Source organism: Pseudorca crassidens, chromosome 5 (assembly GCF_039906515.1).
Source record: "Pseudorca crassidens isolate mPseCra1 chromosome 5, mPseCra1.hap1, whole genome shotgun sequence".
NCBI lineage: Eukaryota > Metazoa > Chordata > Mammalia > Artiodactyla > Delphinidae > Pseudorca > Pseudorca crassidens.
In genome coordinates this window covers 59986336-59994250 of record NC_090300.1, presented here as the reverse complement: position 1 = coordinate 59994250, position 7915 = coordinate 59986336, and the positions used below count along the sequence as shown (strand labels likewise).

The window sequence follows — 7915 nt, the reverse complement described above, 5'->3', positions numbered from 1 at the left end:
ATAAGACACTGATGAAAGAAATCAAAGATGACACAAACACATGGAGAGATATACCATGTTCTTGGATTGGAAGAATCAATATTGTGAGAATATACTACCCAAAGCAATCTACAGATTCAGTGCAATCCCTATCAAATTACCAGTGGCATTTTTTACAGAACTAGAACAAAAAGTCTTAAAATTTGTATGGAGACACATAAGACCCCAAATAGCCAAAGCAATCTTGAGAGAAAAAAATGGAGCTGGGAGAATCAGACTCCCTGACTTCAGACTATACTACAAAGCTGCAGTAATCAAGACAATATGGTACTGGCACAAAAACAGAAATATAGATCAATGGAACAGGATAGAAAGCCCAGAGAGAAACGCACGCACCTATGGTCAACTAATCTATGACAAAGGAGGCAAGGGTATACAATGGAGAAAAGACAGCCTCTTCAATAAGTGGTGCTGGGAAAACTGGACAACTACATGTAAAAGAGTGAAATTAGAACACTCCCTAACACCATACACAAAAATAAACTCAAAGTGGATTAGAGACTTAAATGTAAGACTGGACCCTATATAAAACTCTTAGAGCAAAATATAGAGCACTCTTTGACATAAATCACAGCAAGATTTTTTTTGATCCACCTCCTAGAGTAATGGAAATAAAAACAAAAATAAAAGGGATGTAATGGAACTTAAAAGCTTTTGCAAAGCAAGGGAAACTACAAACAAGATGAAAAGACAACCCTCAGAATGGGAGAAAATATTTGCAAATGAATCAACAGACAAAGGATTAATCTCCAAAATATATAAACAGCTCATGCAGCTCAATATTAAAAAAACAAACAACCTAATCCAAAAAAATGGGCAGAAAACCTAAATAGACATTTCTCCAAAGAAGACATACAGATGGCCAAGAAGCACATGAAAAGCTGTTCAACATCACTAATTATTAGAGAAATGTAAATCAAAACTACAATGAGGAGCTTCCCTGGTGGCGCAGTGGTTGAGAGTCTGCCTGCCGATGCAGGGGACACGGGTACGTGCCCCGGTCCGGGAAGATCCCACATGCCGCGGAGCGGCTGGGCCCGTGAGCCATGGTCGCTGAGCCTGCGTGTCCGGAGCCTGTGCTCCGCAACGGGAGAGGCCACAACAGTGAGAGGCCTGTGTACAGAAGAAAAAAAAAACTACAATGAGGTATATCACCTCACACCAGTTAGAATGGGCATCATCAGAAAATCTACGAACAAATGCTGTAGAGGGTGTGGAGAAAAGGGAACTTTCTTGCACTGTTGGTGGGAATGTAAATTGATACAGCCACTATGGAGAACAGTATGGAGGTTCCTTAGAAAACTAAAAATAGAATTACCATATGATCCAGCAATCCCACTACTGGGCATATACCCACGGAAAACCATATTTCAAAAGGACATATGCACCCCAGTGTTCATTGCAGCACTATTTACAATAGCCAGCTCATGGAAGCAACCTAAATGCCCATTGACAGATGAATGGATAAAGAAGATGTGGTACATATATACAATGGTCTATTACTCAGCCATGAAAAGGAACGAAATTGGGTCATTTGCAGAGATGTGGATGGATCTGGAGACTGTGATACAGAGTGAAGTAAGTCAGAAAGAAAAAAACAGATATCATATATTAATGCATATATGTGGAACCTAGAGAAATGGCACAGATGAACCAGTTTGCAGGACAGAAATAGAGACACAGATGTAGAGAACAAATGTATGGACACCAAGTGGGGAAAGCGGTGGGGGGTGTGTGTGTGATGAATTGGGCGATTGGGATTGGCATGTATACACTGATGTGTATAAAACAGATAGCTGATAAGAACCTGCTGTATAAAAAATAAAACTCAAAAAAAATGTTAATAGCCAATTGAGGGTGTATGCTCCAGGTTTTTTCACCACATCACTGGAAAGGTAAAAGCTTGTTTTCTAGAACTGTAGCATAAACCCATCCCTAAAGCAGGGTGCTGGTCACGGTGACTGTCTTGCAAGTGATGGATGGCTAGTGGTGTTTGGGAGCTACGCTGGTGTTATTTGTTTTGAAAGTGCTCAGACAAGCCGAATTTCACAACCATTAGGAGTATTGGGTTACAATAAATATCAATAAGAGATACAGCTGCTCCAGGGAACCAGTGGATTTTAGAAAAAGTGGCTTTATGCCTGCGTATAGTATGTCAGGTTGCCTCAAAATGATAAATTATTTACCAGTGAGAGAGGTGAATTAATTTTGTAGTAAAAGGGAGCTTAATTTGTTACCCAATCAGAAGGAAACTGGAAATATCAAACTGTAACTATATCAAGAGTTTGTTTCTTTTAGATACCTTATTTTTCTTCCCAAAGTATTGGCCACTATTTGACCTCTGCCAGACAGTTCTACCAAGTTAGGGAACATTTACATTTTCCAACTCCTTTCCATCTGTTTTCAATCTCAATCCTCAATTTACTGAATTCCATAACAAACTTAATTAGAATTACTTTACTTAGAGGCATTAGAGCCAGTTAAATTAAAGATTCAAGTCCTCAGTTGTACTAACCATACGTCAAGTGTTCACTTGGGGCTAAGGGATACCATATGAGATAGTGCAGACGTGGAATACATCCATTATTTCAGAAAGCTCATTGGACAGCCTTGTCTTCACCCACCTGGCCAAAGGGGAAAAGCAAGTGAGCAAGTCTTGACCTGGACGTGGTACACATCACTTCTGCTCACTTTGGTCGGTTTGGACTCCCACACACTGGGGCCTGGTGTCTTACTCCATTCGGGCTGCTGTAACAAAAATGCCAGAGACTGGGTGGCTTATACAACAAACATTTGTTTCTCACAATTGTGGAGTCTGAGAAGTTCAAGATTAAGGGGCCAGCAGATCCCATATCTGGTGAGGGCTCGCTTCTGGCTTCAAAGATAGCTGTTTTCTCACTGTATCCTCACATGGTAGAAGGGGTGAGAGAGCTGTCTGGGGTCTCTTTTATAAGGGCAGTAATGCCATTCATGAGAACTCTGTCCCCATCACCTAATCACCTCCCAAAGGCTCCACCTCCAAATACCATTACTTTGGGGATTAGGTTTCAACATATGAGTTTTGGGGGGACACCAATATTCAGTCTATAGCACCTGAGTAGCTACAGTCCTATACTATGGACAAGAAGGATTGAATTTTACCAGGCCGTAGCCATTGCCGCCTCACTAGACAAATTTAATAATGCAAATACTGCCCAGAGGAAAAGCCTTTGGAAATAGGCTTGGGTTCAGTCCTTCTTCTGCCACTTCCAGACTGTTTGACATTGGGCAAGGAGGAAGCCCTGACTCAGCTTCATCATTCTTAAACGGCAACAATGATAATACCTAATTCCTAGAACCTTCATCAGGATTAAATATTAAAATTATATCATGTAGATGTGCTCGCTTCAGCGGCACATATACTAAAATTGGAACAATACAGAGAAGATTAGCATTGCCCCTGCGCAAGGATGACATGCAAATCCGTGAAGCGTTCCATATTTAAAAAAAAATTATATCATGTAGAAATGCAAATGTACTTTAAAGTTCACATGTGTACCCACGTGTGATAGATTGTCTCATGGACTACAGTTCTTCATCTGTCCCTGCAGCCTTGCCTTTTGCTATGTGACTTTGCAGTATAGTTTCCTGCCCCTTGAATCTGGGTTGACCTTGTGAATTGTTTTGGCCAATGGGATGTGGTGAGAGTGTCACTGTGCCAGTCCTGAGTCTAGGTTTTGAGAAACCTTGTAGGTTTCTGCCATCATGAGAAAATCCTACCTAGGGTAGCCTCCTGGTCCCAGGAAGAGGTTTGATAGGAGAGTGGTACTCTCTTATCAGCTAGTACCATGTGGAAGAGTGGTACGAGTTGGCCCGGCTTAGACCAGTAGCTTAGACCCTCAGCAGAGGCATGATCTAAATAAGTGCCTATTATTGTATGGCAATGAGGTATTGTTGCTTGTTAACTATTGCTATAGTAACGGTAAACAACTACAATTAGTTTGTTCATCTATATCTCTTCACTTGAGCAACTTTTGACATTTAATTAATATAATCTAAAACAGTAAACGTCAGTAAAGGAAAAGTTTGAGTTAAATTTTAAAAATATTAAAAACTTTTTTTTTACATTGTCTGGTACTTTTCATATGGTGACTCAGAAAAGAATTAAAAAGCAATAACAAATGAGATGAGATATAAACAATGAAAAGAGAAATAATTATGTGATCACTACTTTTTTTCCCCTTCAGATTTTTTTTTTTAATTGAACTGTGGTGTTTCAGGTATGGAGCATAGTGATTGAGAGGTTTTTTTTTCCCAGATTATATTCCATTATAGGTTATTAAAAGATATTGGTTATAATTCCTTATGCTATACAGTAAATCTTTGTTGCTTGTCTGTTGTATGTATAGTAGTTTGTATCTGTTAATCCCATGGTCCTAATTTGTCCCTCCCCTACTTCTTCTCCCCTCTGGTGACCATAAGTTTGTTCTCTGTGTCTGTGAGTCCGTTTCTGTTTTGCATGTAGATTCACAGGTATTATTTTTTAGATTCCACATATAAGGGATATCATAAAATATTTGTCTTTGTCTGACTTACTTCACTAAGCATAATATTCCCTAGGTCCATTCATGTTGCTGTAAATGGCAATATTTCATTCTTTTTTATGGCTGTGTAATATTCCATTGTATATATGTACCATGTCTTAAGCCAGTCATCTGTTGATGGGTACTTGTGTTGCTTCCTCATCTTGGCTGTTGTAAATAGTGCTGCTATGAACATTGGGGCGCATGTATCATTTTGAGTTATTTTTTTTCCCAGACACATACCCAGGAGTAGAATTGCTAGCTCATGTGATAATTCTGTTTTTTTAGGGAAACTCCATACTGTTTTCCATAGTGGCTGCACCAATTTATATTTTCAACAGCAGTGTAGGAGAATTCCCTTTTCCCCACACCCTCTCCAACATTTAATATTTGTAGACTTTTTGATGATAGCCATTCTGACAGGTGTAAGGTGATACCTCCTTGTGGCTTTGATTTGTATTTCTCTAATAATTAGCAATGTTGAGCTTTTTTTCATGTGCCTGTTGGCCATCTGTATGTCTTCTTTGGAAAAACGTCTATTTAGGTCTTCTGCCCATTTTTTCATTGGGTTGTTTGTTTTCTTGATATTGAGTTGTATGAGCTGTTTGTATATTTTGGATATTAACCGCTTGTCAGTCACATCATTTGCAAATATCTTCTTCCAGTCTGTAAGTTGTCTTTTTGTTGATGGTTTCTTCTGCTGTGCTTTCAAGTTTGATTAGGTCCCATTTGTTTATTTTTGCTTTGATTTCTTTTGCTTTGGGAGACTGTGTGATCAGTATTTTTAGGTAAAGGGCTAGATAGTAAATATTTTCGGCTTTGCAAATTCTCACCTCTGCCTTTGTGGTGTGAAAGCAGCTGTAGAAAATATGTAAACAAATGAGTGTAACTCTGTTTCAATAAAACTTTGTTTACAAAAACAGACAGCAGGCCAGATTTGGCCCACAAGCCATTGTTTGTGGACTCCTGCTCTTAGACATACTAATTATTGGTATGGAGATAAATATACTTAGACCCATGCCTCATTTCACACACTGTAAAAAAAAAAAATGAAATTACAGAAAGAATACAAAATTATAAGACATGAGAAAGGATTATTCTGGTTATAAAGCGCAATAAGTTTAGAGCTATTGGGTTGAATTTAAGTCTAATGTCTACTACATTAGACAAATTAGACTTCTAATTTAAGTCTTCAACTTAGTATTTGGCACACAGGGCATGCTCTGGGACTGTGAACTATATTAATGTGAGAGCAATATAAAAGTAGTATAAACAAGCTGATGGGCTTAATTATATAAATATAAAATCCCTCAAATATGTGCTCAATAAAAATCAGTTAAGGTAAAATGGAAAAATCATATAAAAGTGTACATATAAGCTCTGTAAATACAGCATACTATTGCTTCACCAGCCTTGGGTACTAATAAGGCCATATCTCACTATCAAGAAATTCTTTCTTTTATCCTTTGGAGTCCAGATAGTTTCATCCATAGTTTTTACTATGGATGTTTTTACTCAGCCCAGATATTAGTCTACAATAATTTTTACTCAGTCCAGATATTAGTCTACAATATGTTGACTTCTTTGAAAGAAAACTGAAAAATCTAACCAGTCTCCAATAAGCCCTGATGCTATTACGGGGAGTTATGTGAGGCACTGGGGATTCTGCTATTAGTTTTATAACATGTAGTGTCTGATATGTCAAGTTGCTCCAGCGTTGATGGCGCCAGAGCTGGGACGAGCTCCCTTTGTACTGGCTACCACCTATGCTGCCACAGAGCTGCTGCCAACACTGTTATGGGGAGGGGGGAACACAGGGTGGGAGGTCTGGGAGTACTGCCCTCTTCCAGCTGCCTCCTAAGACTGTATTCTTTCCATCACCTTCTTATCATTCCCAAAGTCTGTTTGAAGTGTGCCTCACCTCCATTCCTACTCTTAACATCTTTCTGGTCTTATAGTTTTGCTACTCAAGGCTCCTTATTGGCATTTTTGAACAGTCTGACATAAGTGGTTTCCCTAAGCTCTGGGCTGTTCAGAGTTCTCCAAGGTCACTGTGGTGCTTAATTTTAAATTTTATATGTCAGCTTGGCTAAAAGATGCCCAGATAGCTGGAATAAACATTATTTCTGGGTGTGTCTATGAGGATGCTTCTGGAAGAGATGGGTTTGATTCAGTAGACTGAGTAAAGAAGATTGGTTAATGCCCACCCACACTGGTGATGGCAATCTGTTGAGGGTCTGAACGGTGAAGGGTGAATTCTCTTTCATTGTGAGTTGGGTCATTCATCTTCTCCTGCCCTTGGACATTGGTGCTCTTGGTTCTTGGGCCTTCAGACTCTGGGGTTTATTTACCCTCTACTCCTCCCATGGACTGGGAGTTACACCATTGACTCCCCTTGCTTCTCAGGCCTACTGACTTGGACTGAATGGCAACATCAGCCTTTCTGGTTCTGCAGCTTGTAGACCACAGATTGTACAGATTGTGGGATTCTTGGCTTCCATGACTGTATGAGCCAATTCTTTTTTTTTTTTTGCGGTACGCGGGCCTGTCACTGTTGTGGCCTCTCCCGCTCTCCCGCTGCGGAGCACAGGCTCTGGACGCGCAGGCTCAGCGGCCATGGCTCACGGGCCCAGCCGCTCCACGGCATGTGGGATCTTCCTGGACCGGGGCACGAACCCGTGTCCCCAACATTGGCAGGCGGACTCTCAACCACTGTGCCACCAGGGAAGCCCTGAGCCAATTCTTATAATAAGTTTCCTCTTATACATATCTATATATATCCTACTGGTTCTGTTTCTCTGGAGAACTTTAATACAGTCACATTACTACATAAATATTATGAATAAAGTATTAATATTAATAACATAAAGTGAATGGAAGCCTATACAGATAATACTTAAAATCCACTGAACAAATGAGTAAATACAAATTCTAAATCTCTCCTGTCCCCTGTGGGATAGAATGCAGTTTCTGGTCCTTCCTCTTTCGTTCAGCTCTTTTTTTGTGGCCCTCAATGTGGAGGCACTTAGGAGAGAGAGGTGAATTCGTATTCTTGCCAAAAGAGGGACTTTGAAAACAACAAATGCCACAGGCTTCTAGCCGGAGATATTGGCTAGTGGTTAAAAACCTGTGACTAAAACGTTCACTTTTCGGCTTCCCTGGTGGCGCAGTGGTTGAGAGTCCGCCTGCCGATGCGGGGGACACGGGTTCGTGCCCCGGTCTGGGTAGATCCCACATGCCGCGGAGCGGCTGGGCCCGTGAGCCATGGCCGCTGAGCCTGCGCGTCCGGAGCCTGTGCTCCGCAACGGGAGAGG

General features: G+C 40.5%; 1 non-coding gene across 1 annotated transcript; it reads left to right on the top strand.

The window, feature by feature from the left end:
* The first annotated feature begins 3416 nt into the window (after positions 1-3416).
* LOC137225653 (U6 spliceosomal RNA) lies at positions 3417-3523 on the top strand. The gene has a single exon (XR_010943959.1). It is a non-coding gene; the product is annotated as a U6 spliceosomal RNA (small nuclear RNA).
* The last annotated feature ends 4392 nt before the right edge of the window (positions 3524-7915 follow it).